The following is a 13,918-nucleotide window of genomic DNA, read 5'->3' on the forward strand; positions in this document are numbered from 1 at the left end:
GAGGCGTTTCGCAGGTAGCCGCAAGACTTGGTCGGGTGCTGAAACAATTCGTAGTTTTCACAAAGTATTTCTTTGGTTAATTCATTGCTGTTCGGGGGTCCGTCACCAATCGCAAACGTTTTCCTGTGCTGACGCACACGGCTATTCTGAAACACAGGCGGCAACAGGGAGACGTTATCCTCTACACCACTTTACGGAGCACCAGTCAAGCTCGTCGTGGCAAACAACAAGGTAATAGAAACTGCACATGATGAAAAATGTGACATCAAATCCCTAACAAATGTTACCTAACATGAAATAAATTGCAAGATATTACAATGTTATTTTTAAAACGTTGAGCCCGGACCTCTGCCTTAACAGAACTTTCGATCACGACGGCGCCGGCCGCTCCAAACACACCTAGCACCATTAAAACAGAGATGATCTCAGTGAAATTGAGCGGTACTGAGTGCTGATCAAGCAAGTGAAGAACACTGCCAACATCGAAATGTAAAACTCACGCAACAGCAGCGGTGCTGTTCGTCCATCAATGCACTCAGCACAAGTATCGGGCGAGTTCCCGTCCTGCATTCCATCCCGCACATGTGCTTAAACGGCCCACGAACGTGGCTCCGGCCCACCCGTTGTAAAGTGCAGGCTAACGGGATTGCTGAGCCGATACCCCCAGCTCCACCGCAACTCCGCTACGGGGCTCACAGATGTCGCAAACGAAGCATTCGCCGTCATTCCATTCAAGTGTGTACACGAGGCAATGGATTATGTCCCGAGTGAAGGGACACAGGCCTCTATGTGTGTGTGCGTGTGCGCGTGCGTGTGCGTGTGCGTGTGCGTGTGCGTGTGCGTGTGCGTGTGCGTGTGCGTGTGCGTGTGCGTGTGCGTGTGCGTGTGCGTGTGCGTGTGCGTGTGCGTGTGCGTGTGCGTGTGCGTGTCGTGTGCGTGTGCGTGTGCGTGTGCTGTGCGTGTGGTTGTGCGTGTGCGTGTGCGTGTGCGTGTGCGTGTGCGTGTGCGTGTGCGTGTGCGTGTGCGTGTGAGAGAGAGAAGAGAGAGAGAGAGAGAGAGAGAGAGAGAGAGAGAGAGAGAGAGAGAGAGAGAGAGAGAGAGAGAGAGAGAGAGAGAGAGAGAAGAGAGATAGAGAGAGAGAGAGAGAGAGAGAGAGAAGAAGAGAGAGAGAGAGAGAGAGAGAGAGAGAGAGAGAGAGAGAGAGAGAGAGAGAGAGAGAGGAGAGAGAGAGAGAGAGAGAGAGAGAGAGAGAGAGAGAGCAAAAACATCGTTGGTGCATCAAATAACTAATTTTTGCGGTTAGAACAAGGGCGCATGTCAACCACAAATCTTTTGACGCGAAAATGTGTTATCAAATTCAGAAAGCACCCACAGAACAACCTCGCGGGCAGTATGCAGGAGTGAACCCAGAATAGATCGATCTCAAAGGAGCCACATACTGCTAAGTCTGAAGGGTTGTGCTGAGGCCCAGTTCCGGTATGAGCGAGCATAACGGCTTGAAATAAATTATGAAACGAATAACCTGAACTAACGAGTTGGGTGCGTTAACAAATAATCAAGCACGATTTCGTATGCCACAACTATAAGCTCATCGCTCACAGATTGCATCACAAGATATCACGAGCCTCAGACGGCAGCCCGTTCATACAGCAGCCTGAAATGCTCTGCTTAAAAAACAGCGGTGGAACGACGCCGTAGCCCTGGGGAATTACGCCTGGATTAAAAACCACGAGCTGGCCGGTTCATGACATGTCTTCGTCGTCCACGCCTCAGCTTTCGCAAGAGCAATGGACGCAATAGGTCGAAACGTCCGTCGCCAGAGCAGCTGCAAGTGCCGTCCAACAACGGAGACATTATAGAAGCTGTCACTCGTCCCTCGTCGCGGCCCGTCCCTCGGCACCGGCCAGGTCCCCCGGCACCGGGCCCGTCCCCCGGCATCGGCTACATCCTTCGCCGCAGCCCCGTTCCTCGGCACCGGCACCGGCCCCGTCCCCGGCACCGGACCCGTCCCTCGCCGCAGCCTCGTCCCTCGGCACCGAGCCCGTCCCTCGGCACCGAGCCCGTCCCTCGGCACCGAGCCCGTCCCCCGGCACCGGCCCGTCCCTGGCACCGGCTCCGTCCCCCGGCACCGGCTCCGTCCTATCCCTTGCCGCGGCCCCGTCCTCCGGCACCGGCTCCGTCCCTCGGCACCGGCTCCGTCCTGTCCCTTGCCGCGGCCCCGTCCTCCGGCACCGGCTCCGTACCCCGGCACCGGCTCCGTCCCCGGCACCGGCCCCGTCCCCCGGCACCGGCCCCGTCCCCCGGCGCCGGTTCCGTCCCCTGGCACCGGCCCCGTCCCTCGGCACCGGCTCCGTCCTGTCCCTTGCCGCGGCCCCGTCCTCCGGCACCGGCTCCGTCCCCCGGCACCGGTTCTGTCCTGTCCCTTGCCGCGGCCGCGTCCCCCGGCACCGGTTCCGTCCTGTCCCTTGCCGCGGCCCCGTCCTCCGACACCGGCCCCGTCCCCAGGCACCGGCTCCGTCCCCCGGCACCGGCTCCGTCCCCCGGCACCCGCTCCGTCCCCCGGCACCGGCCCCTTCCCCGGCACCGGCCCCGTCCCTCGCCGCAGCCTCGTCCCTCGGCACCGAGCCCGTCCCTCGGCACCAGCTCCGTCCCCCGGCCCCGGCCCCGTTCCTGGCACCGGCTCCGTCCCCCGGCACCGGCTCCGTCCTGTCCCTTGCCGCGGCCCCGTCCTCCGACACCGGCCCCGTCCCCCGGCACCGGCTCCGTCCTGTCCCTTGCCGCGGCCCCGCGCTCCGGCACCGGTCCCGTCGCTCGCCGCCGTCCCGTCCCGCGGCACCGCCTGGGGGCCGCCGGGCCGCCGAGCGCCCCCGGGCCGGTTCAGGCCCGCCTCGAGCCAGACGTGCGCGCTGCACGCACGACGCACGCCCGGTGACAGCCAAATAATGTTCCCTCGCCAGTTGGCGGCGAAATGGCCGGTAAAAATCGCGAGCGGTGCGTGCTGGCCGCAAGACGGTGGCGCAACGACAGCAGCCACCAGAGGGTCCAATTCTGAGAAGTTGTTGCGAAATCGTGGGACACCTTCCCGAGATGGGGCATGGAAGGGTAGGTTGGGAAACTTGCACTTAATGACAGTTCTCATGGAACAGCAGCCATTCAAGGGATCAGACTATTTGATACTATGCGCAAACAAGGGATGCAAAATGCACCGTAACAGTCGGAGCAGGAGGGTAGCTGCCAGCTTGTTTTGGGGGAGCAAGCTATACTGCCCTACAATCACCCCATCATTATTATGCGTTAAGTTAACAGCCGATAGTCAGGACAAATTTCTCAGTACCGTAAAGTTACTTTTGGTCTGCACTAGATTAACAAATTCAGGCCTCAAATCCTCACTCGCGAGATGTTTAGACGGCTGGGCACGCAGGTGCATAACCAGAGTTGCGAAAACGATGTAAGTTGGCGGCCAGCGCTGCGGCACGGGGCGGAGTCCACCACCGACGGGACAGCCGGCCGACCTGGACTCTGCCATCACCAAATCACCCGACGGAGCAGACACAGGGAACAAAAGTAGTGCAACTACTCGGGCCTCTTATGCTTTGATTCGATAAAGACAACACACAGAAACTGGGAACAAGCCATAAACATCGCTGCCACACAGCATCAATAATTTGCCACTTCTGTAACACCTCGGCACCGACCTGATCCTTTGTGTGCGTGCGCCACGCATGCGCGTTATTCCTGGTGGAGTCAGACCCACTTCGCATCGACAAAATGTCCGTAGGGTCGGCGTGAGTCGATTCTTTGAAAAAGTCGTCAGTTCTTTGAAAAGATCATCAGTTTCTTTGAAAAATCGTCAGTTCTTTGAAACAAATCGTCAGTTCTTTGAAAAAAATCGTCAGTTCTTTGAAAAAAAATCGTCAGCCTGAAGCGGAGTTGGGTCACCCACGATGGGTGACATTACCGAATTGAAGTCCATAGTAAAAGAACAAACGCACTTTACGATTAACCACCAAAGATGTCTATCATACATGCCTTAACGACGTCCACACGATTTCTCTTCCAAACTACTGTCACGGTATTGACTCCAACAGTAATCGCATTCTGAAGATTCATCTGGTGAGCCTGAATCGGAATCGGCTCATCACTGTTGCGCAGCTCTGACGAACCACTAGGAATCAGTTCCAGCGTTGTGAAAAAACACTCGGTTCAACTCCACTCGAGCGCAATCACGCATAAGCCTAGTGTACACCACACGAAATCCTAAAATACGACATAAATCAAATCGAGGGTGCCTGGCCTTCACTAGATCATTTAATGGTCGACGCAGTCACCTTGGGGTGCTTGGAAGCATCGCGTTGATCTCTGCGACCAGCAGCACCACACTGAACGCAAACAGTGCGCAGAACACCGCATGCTGAGCCAGCGGTCTGAAGCTGGCCGGTGATAGCCGCCAGTGTGGTGTTCTGCCCCGAAGCGTAGAGTTAAACACAAACAGGTAATGACCCACGCGGACATAAACCAGCGTCCGCCCTCATTAATCCTCAGTATGCCAACGCGACAGGAAAGCATGGATAATAATGTAATTAATACTCTGACCGCAATCACCGAGGATGCCAGGCAGCTCTGAGTCTATCGGCCTCTTCGATTAAAACTACCAGGCCATGCCAGACTCGAACCCAGTCCGTATGACAAGTAATGTCGCTTGCAAATCTGCACGCTTAGGTCAGGGTGACGTCACGGACCAAGGAGAGCAGTGCCGAGCAGTACGGCACGTCAAACCTTCGTCACTGAATTCCACTGTTGACTTGGAATTTCACGATTGGACTGTGGAGTCACGATCACGCAACAGCAATGCATAGCATGGGCTCTGATCCAAGACATCCATCTGCTCAAAGGTTGGGAATGAATATTTAAATACAAAAAAACGCTGCCTACTGATACGGTAAGCTTGTTGCTTACAAGCTTTTCAACATCTTGGGACCTTCCAACGTATTTGTGGTGGGTTATGATCGCCGTTAACTAGCCCGCACGCCGGCGCAGTTTTCATGGCCCAGTTTGTTCTATACCATTTCGATTCAGACCACGACTTGTCGCATCGTAAAAAGGTTCTGGCAAAGGGGGCATTGAAAGCTTCCTGACCTATTACTGGCGCACCTATGGATTGAGTGGTACTGAGACCGCGTCATCATTTGTGGAGCGTATATACGTTCGCCAACGTAGCACAGCAGACTTCATTTCTGGACCGGCCAGGCTGCTGACATGAGGCGTTCATCCTTGAAAACGCATCGAAGCGGCGGATGCACGGTTTGCGCGCGATAGCACTGAATCCGCGCGCTTGGGCCCAAGCTTCAGCCCCTGCGATTGTCCGAGCCTCCGCCGTCGGACCGCGCTGGTCCCGAGTCACCGGGCCGCTCAGCACCGAACTTTTGACGTGCTCTCGACCCGTGCTCTTTCTTTGGGTATTTCGAATATCCCGTTACCCATGCTAACCAAACAAGGAAAGTGAGGTTGCGGCGTCGCCACAATGTTACAGGAAAACGCCGCCGGATCAAACCACTTGCACGCAAGCATATTGTTAAGATTACACCACAACTTGTGGATAACTGCGCCCGTTGCTGCTGAGAACGGTGTCATCAGTGGTTGCAAAGATACCAGCTCGTCAAGAGTGTGATAGACGGGCGGGGCTGGCGCCGAGCACACGTAATTACTGGTCTGATGGCGGCAAGACTCGCCGGGCCAGCGGCCTTGCTCATACTGACAGCAGCGCAGCAGATCTGTAGAACCATCAATCTCGCGGCGCAGGCGTTGGCTGGCGAGCAACTGAACGCAGGGCATACATTACATGAGCTACCGATCTACCTCTGCAGCGTATTGGCGCGTTCTTAGAAGTGAAGCCAAGATCTCATCGGAGCTTTTGTAAGACAAAGGGACCTTGGATCATGAAGATTTTACGTAAAGGTTAAGTGATTCTCGGATATAAGGATACCATCTGACACGATTTTGCAACCACCCCTAAATCCCCAAAAAATCATTCGCCGAAATAGCGGTTCAAGAACCTTAGTAAATCCTTCAAAACTATTGAAAGAGCATCACAAATCGTACACAACGTTATGTTCCCATAGGTCCCACGACATCCATTATGAATGAAGGACGTGAAAACCCCCTTAGCATTCCGAACTTGCCGGATGTCAGAAAGCAGAGCAATACATGCCAGTGGATCTTCGGCAAACTTGATAATGCATCTTGCACCGGGGAACATCCACCCCGGAATCTGAACACCATTAAGTAATGCAGAATCACAGTCTGTCAGAATCAGAAGCTCATTTGCAACAGTCCAACGCAAAAATCACACACTGAAACAAACATGCTGAACTCCAGTAGCATGGTTGCCATAATTCAAGTGAAGCAGCGGGCATAATGCGATACCGTGCCGTCCGCCACGCCTATATAAACCGTACATTTTTGTGCGCGGATTGAAAGAGTCCCGTCATGCTTACCAGCTGTAATTTCTGAACAGTTCGAAACACAGTGCATAACCTGTTTGCTGTCCCCATCCATGCCTCCTATACTTACAGTCAGAAAGTCATAACCCTCACAGTCAGCCAGTGATTATTTCAGACGGAGATTTTACTGGGGGAGGAAAGGGCTGGAGGAATCATGCGCTTTGTTGCTCTCGGAAGTCAGGGAGAAGTATATCGTGTAATCATAGGCAAGAAGCATAGTTCCTAGCAGGATTGTCATGAGCATGAAGACAATGACAGAATGAATGCAGGCCGACACCAGCGGACCCAAGAAACGAGGCGTTGATACCACGGCCATACCTCCACCACGTGACATCGGTACAGATGGGCACCAGGTCGCTGGTTTTTGTACTTTGTGCATCTTATATATTTCAACTTCCAAGAGCAGTCCATCGCCGATTTATGTACCACTTTTATCCCAAAAAACCAGACATGCTTCCTTCTGGTCATTTCAACATTTCAGACACAGACACGGGTAACAACATTTCAGACCCACGCACATTCGAAACTGGCGATTTGCTAACTTTTCCCCACACATCTTGCTTCAAGGGATTGGACAGAAGACAACCAGCATTTCATACAGCCTCAACAGACACCACACCACGCTTTCACTTATAGATTGGAAGCTGGTCGAGAAACCAACGACCACTTTCTGAAAACGTACGGTAATCCAGCCCGGACCTCTGTTTGAGGCGCTGCATACCATAGCCACAAACCACAGCCTTAAAGTTTTTCCATGCATTTAACTTAACTGTTTCCACTGTGATTTCGTCACCGCTCCTCCTGTTAGAAAGACCGTGGCCAGCCACTGCTGAACCTACTGCGATAATCACTTCAGGACTTCTGTGACCAGGAAAAGCAAGTGACAACATGGAACGATTGTATTGGTTGAGGGAGATGCAGGGCTGATCACGACACTGCAAATAATCCTGTTATGATTCAGCCGGTGCCACAAACAGGTTTTTTGCTCGCCGACTGATAGCGGCGTTGCCTGCACACTGAGCAATGTTTTTGCGTCAGCCGGGTATCAAACTTCGCGCAGGGTCATCTTCTAACCAAGTCCATGACCTACTCATTGCTTCTGCCAGGCGTTGACGACCTGAGATTATGTCATTCGATCAGGAACTGCCTCATGAAAAGCATGTTAAAGTGCGTACATAGGGCGGGGGGGGGGGGCTTATGACAATCGGCAAAGAATGGCGACTGGTTTTCAATGTAGGCATATAGTCTGTTCAATGAGACCAACAGCTATTCAGAACGCCTCCGTTTTTTCGTTATACTTTAACCTCAATTGTTACAACGCAAATCAATGCAAATTCATGTATGTCACCGATGTTATTCACGAATTAGCACAAAGAAAGTTGCTCCAGTGCACATGTGTCTGTCATATCCTCAGGACAGGCACTTGGTAACTGGCAACAAATTGATTACGCCCAGTGGCATCGGTTACCAGATAGCTTTAGCTTAGTTGGCCAGGTTTTTGGCATCATTTGCACAGCTGGTGATTCTCACAGTTTCCTATAGTCTTGCCCGTCCCCGCCTCAAAAGGCGCCCTCACTCGCTATTGTTATGCCCCATTCACGTTTACAACGCGCTTGCACTCTGGTAATTGCATGCCATCGTGAATGTCAACATTTCGGGCAAAGGGTCGCGTCGTGAAATATTATGTACACGCGCCATAAACCTAATCGATATATATATATATATATATATATATATATATATATATATATATAGTATAATATAATATAGCATATATAGTATAAAAATATAATATAACTGGTAGTAGTAGTAGTAGTAGTAGTAGTAGTAGTAGTAGTAGTAGTAGTAGTAGTAGTAGTAGTAGTAGTAGTAGTAGTAGTAGTAGTAGTAGTAGTAGTAGTAGCAATAGTAGTATTGGTAGCAGTAGTAGTGGTATTACTAGTAGTAGTAGTAGTAGTAGTAAGTAGTAGTAGTAATAGTAGTAGTACTAGTAGTAGCAGTAGTAGTAGAAGTAGTAGTAGTAGTAGTAGTAGTAGTAGTAGTAGTAGTAGTAGTAGTAGTAGTAGTAGTAGTAGTAGTAGTAGTAGTAGTAGTAGTTAGTAGTAGTAGTAGTAGTAGTAGTAGTAGTAGTAGTGGGGTAGCAGAGTAGGAGTAGCAATAACGGTAGGAGTAAAAATAGCAGTAGGAGCAGCAGTACCAGTGGGAGTAGCAGTAGAAAGAGTAGCAGTAGCAGAAGGAATGGAAGCAGGAGTAAGCAGAGTAGCAGTACGAGTAGTAGGAGCATCAGTAGCCAGCAGGCGTAGCAGGAGTCGCAGTACGAGTAGGAGTAGCAATAGCAGTAGTAGTATGAGTAGTAGAAGTGGTCGTAGTATTAGCAGTAGGAATAACAACAGAAGTAGGATAAGCAGTAGAGTAGGAGTAGCAGTAGCAGTAGGCCGTAGCAGGAGTGGCAGCAAAAGTGGCAAAACAGTGGCAATAGCAGCACGAGTAGCAGTTGCTAGTAGTAATAGCAGTATGAGTAGCAGGGAGTCGCAGTATGAGTAGAAAAGAAGAAGTAGGCGTAGCATGAGTGGCAGTAGCAGTAGGGGTAGCAATATCAGTAGCAGAAGCAGGAGTAGCAGGAGTAAGCAGTAGGGGTTTGGCAGCATGGGTATCAATAAAAATAGAGCAGCAGTAGTAGTAGTAGTTGTGCAGTGCAGTAGTAGGTAGTAGCAGACAGCAGTACTAGTAGTAGATCTTTCGATCTCAAGTGTTCATTACAGCTCACCGGTGTATAGCCAATGTGGGGCTGCATAGCCAATAGTCACCTGTATAGCCAATGTCATCCCGTGGGGCAGCCTGAACTACACAAAATCATTGCAATGCATTTCACGAAATCCTCAGGTCAGCCTGGATAAACCCAGAATGCCCAATGTGCCTTTGCAAAGGGATTGAATTGGGTTACATCGTCCGGCCTGTCAGGCAAACATGTAGGGGTTGTCTGCGGCATCAGAACCCAGAGTCATAGAATAGTTTCTCCCGCAGGGGAAAGAACGGGTCTCAAATCGCTCATCCCAAAATTCCGACGGGTAAGCATAAAAAACTTGCTTGTTGCTAGCTACCTTTGATCACAATTCTTCAGTGACAACGATGATGGGTGGAGCCAAAACTTCTCTTAACAAATAACCCAGCAGCAACATTAGAAATGCGACGAATCGCCCCGTAAATGATGCTTCAATGGCTTAGACCACGGTGCGGGACGGTCGGCGTCAATACGCGCGGCCGGCGGGACCGGCCAAATGTTCGTCTCAGCAACACACGGGAACGCAATCATTTTGCACGGATGAAACGGCGAGTTCTGCAGTGGCGGAGGTTTTGGGATTACGTTCAAGTACTGCCAAATACGAGAACGTTTTCGGCGGACACTGGACGCCATGAACTGGGCTTACGTCCGTGTCCATTTCACGGACGCGGAATGCTTAGTTTATGCACCAGCGGGATGAATTTAATTGTTTTCGAAACAGCGACGCTCTGCCCCCTCACCCGGTTGATGTTGGAGTCATCATGCATCCCACAGCATTAGGCTGGCTACGTGATGTGTGGATAGTAAAAATACCTGTACAATGCGGTTGGCTTCATGTTGTTATTTGCTAGGGTCACCGAAATCTGATCTGAAAATATGAAATCACAGTCCTTGAAAAACCCTCCAAACCGTCGAATACGCTATTTACCCACGAGCTGCAACCAGGCTTCGGTGTGCATCGATGCGCTTCCTGCCTGTAAGATTGCCCGTTGTTTCTGAGTCGACAAGTTTTGATACCGTTCCGCTGTGATCCACCTTAGCAACATATGAACCGCGGTAGCAACATGCGTTCCGCAATTTTTGGGCCATTCGCCAATTTTACGTTTCGCCCGCCTTACATTGTTGCGGCACGTTTGCACGCGTCGACCGCGCCCAGCCACTCCGGATCCGGTCCCGAAGGCAATGCAGTGCTGCCCCCACTGGCCTAGCCACACGCGCAATTTCACGTGGCCTGCTGGCATCGGTGCCGAGCGCAAATGCATTCGTACGCGACAGACAGACCGACCGACGATTCGAGAATTTTAACATACATTGTTCTCACGCGATTCGCTATATTACCATTTGTGAAGTTGTAAAGCTTGTTAAGATTCAGGTACCGTGCCGGCATGACCTATATCCTACTCTCGTTTCCGACCTTGGCGTTTTCTCAAACATTTAAAACTTCAGATGACGGACCGTTTTGACTATTTTGCCTGTTCCAGATAAGGCGCTTCGATTTAAACACTTGCTTCCGCACCGTGCTAATTTATATTGCATTGCATTTCATTTCCTGCTTCATAAACAGACTTAAGCACAACGCTCCCAAACGTCCTCCACGGCCAGATAACGATGTTGTCGGCATTATACACATAACCTAGCCAGATATGTAGATATCGTCCACCCATGATGCATCTCCGCAGTATCTTCATATGATAGCACGGACGTCAATGAGACGACCGATCGCAAGGACCGAAACAGAGTACGAGGGCTATGCGACGCAGACAGCTTGGTGGGGACCTTTGAGGAGGAGCACGGAACGATCCATCGATACCACCGGGATCACAGATGCCGCCGTAAAGATCCAGCCTGGAAGACGAAGATTGGCGACATCTGTACTAGGAGACCGAATTTACAAATGCAGTAGTCACAGTGGACAGGATATTGCTTACGGGAATAGATAGCTAAACACCGCCTCGGCCCACCTTAAGGCGGCCCAGCGTTCATTATTTCACGTCACGAGGCGGGAACTGCCACGCCTGGGGCCCACATGTCTCTAGCTTCGTATCTCTGGAGTCAGTATTTGGCACTGGAAAAAATGAGCAAATTTTGCCATCTCTGCATAAAAATATACCCGCTTACCTTTAAATTTGTTTAGCCTTGATCCCGTAACTTGCGTGGCATCCATTTGTAGCGAAGCAACTCGGAGATGGCTGCCGGCGAGTGCGAGTGTATACCGAGTGACCCTAGGACTCGCAGAGATCTGCGGCAGGTGCGACGCGAAACCTCTCACTTCCTTCTGCTTTGCAAGTGAGAGTAATTCCATCCTAGTTCAACTTCGACCTGCGGCTACTTCAAGCACGCCCGATGGTCCGCCCAAAAAGCGAAAATCGCAATGAGTCATGTAGGGCGAACTATGCTGGTTCATCATCAGATGACATGTCAGAATCTCCTACCAGCCCATTGGAGCGTGCCAAAACTTGGAAACCCAGGCAGAAAGTCACTGCCAATAACGTGACCTTATGTCTGCTTGTCATTTTGATCTGATAGACCACGCATTGACTGGTTAACCACGAGGTTTGGGAAGCCAAAAGTTGCCTCTGCAATTAAAAAGAAGAGCTTTGCCCGGACTCAGCTGATATTCTGCTCAAAGCACGGGGTCTGGAACTCTCCAACTGAATCGGAAACTACACCCCTGCGGGTTGCTGCCAGCTACAGTGTCAGATTACAGCCGCAGCGAGAGATATGCAAACGGTCTAGTTAACATTTACCAATGGTGTTATATTTTTGTGGCCGGACCTACCATGGCCTTTGTGTGCTTCGCATGTGTAGAGCTGATGACCTGGTTCACACTTAAGTCTGACTGTCACAACGTCCCACCGCATAATGGGGATAACAGGTAACAGCTCCAATCACTGACGGACCACATGGCACATCAGCTTTTTTACAGTGTTTGCCAATTCTTGTTTACTGTCAAATTTATACATATGGTTGCTTCTCGACATATTTCAGCTGACTTAAAATCCAACATGCTATTCTGTAGCATACCAAACACTCCAAGCTGCAAAATGTCTAAACTGACCTGGTGACAAATTTACCTGGCAAATTAAAACTGGTGGCAAATTTACCTGGTCCAAAAGAAAGGATTGCTGCATGCAAGTCAATGTCATACAATCAACTGCCTACAAAAGGTGCTTGCTAGTGATGTATCTTGAAATAAACCTCAACCCATATGTCACACCATGTGTAAGGTGATGTGATGGGCACATGTTTGTCACAAAACAAAACAAAAATATATGTGTATGGCAATGTGCTTACAGAAAGACAATTAAAACTTGAGACAAACAAAGGAAGATACCACATTGCATGTTACAGAGGGCAGTCTAGTGGGATAAGTTCCCTGCAAACTAGGATCAACAGGGAAAATAAATCTGGTCCTTGCCCTCTTTGGGAGCAGGTGCATTCTGCTCCTCCCTTGGATGTTACACATCAGTGCTTTTGTGATTTCTTAAAATTATGTCAAACAGCATTCATATAAGCAGAACACATGCAAGAATCAGGTTCGCTGAAAGCACATGCTGCTTTTAGATGCAAATAAATGGAGCAAAAAATTGATGCAAATCACCTTCATATAATACACAAATTTTATGAAAAAGAAAAACAGACCTCAGATTCCAATACCTAAGGAAATTTGTTAAGGTTTGTACCATTGTACACAAACATGGCATAAGCATTCCCACCCAATTTTAAAGTTTCTCCTCTGGTTCGATAAGTCCTCTTTTATGGAGGGTTTTGTACTCCAAGCCTTTGTACCAAGCCTTACCTAAGTCTTAAAGGTCTCTCTTCAGACAATGTGCTCAATGAGTTTCCAAAATCCTACCCAACACGAAAGGCGCATCGGTCAAGACCATCGAAGTCCCGCGCGCACCCACACCTACCACGCACGTGCCATTGTTTACGTGGCTGAGGAAGCACATTTCAAGCCTGTCAAAATGCTCCAATAAGCTCCTTTACTACTTAAGAGAGTGCACAGAGGGCACAGTCAACGCAACCACCAAGGCCATAACACTTACAAACCCACATAATCACTCACCTCCCGATAGGATGCCGATAGCTTATGTACAAAAAAGCCGGCATCCACGAACCAGGCGGCCTCCCCAACCGTCAAAACCGCGCCAAAACTACGCGATTGATAGGGATGGGCACGCAATGGACAAAAGTACTCGAGTACACAGCACAAAGTACTGTGCACTCCGTAAAGTATCTACCTCCGTCCTGGTTCACATATGGGAAAACGCCTCCTTGCACAGCATGTGCTCCACGCACGGCAATGCTCTTTGTACGTACTACATCTCAGGCAAGGCTGAAGTGAGTTCAGAATTATTTTTATGGCTTCTTGTGCTTATTTGCATGCACCTTCGTAATATTGCGCGGGAACAAATGCCGAAAGGCACCAGTTGAAAATATCTTGCATTTTCGTGCACCAGTATCAGAGCTGTCATAACGGGCAATCACCCAGCCCAGTGTGACTAGTGCACTCGCTTTACAAGCCGACGCTACTTCCACGCAGCTTTAGCTCTGCAGGTTCCTACAGCGCTCTCCTCTGTCCACGCGGCATTCTAGCCAGCCCCTCTCGGAGCACTGCCTGAAGGCAGGTCAC

The sequence above is a fragment of the Pollicipes pollicipes genome, unplaced genomic scaffold, assembly GCF_011947565.3.
Source record: "Pollicipes pollicipes isolate AB1234 unplaced genomic scaffold, Ppol_2.1 Scaffold_7261;HRSCAF=8764_pilon_pilon_pilon, whole genome shotgun sequence".
NCBI classification, from domain to species: Eukaryota; Metazoa; Arthropoda; class Thecostraca; order Pollicipedomorpha; family Pollicipedidae; genus Pollicipes; species Pollicipes pollicipes.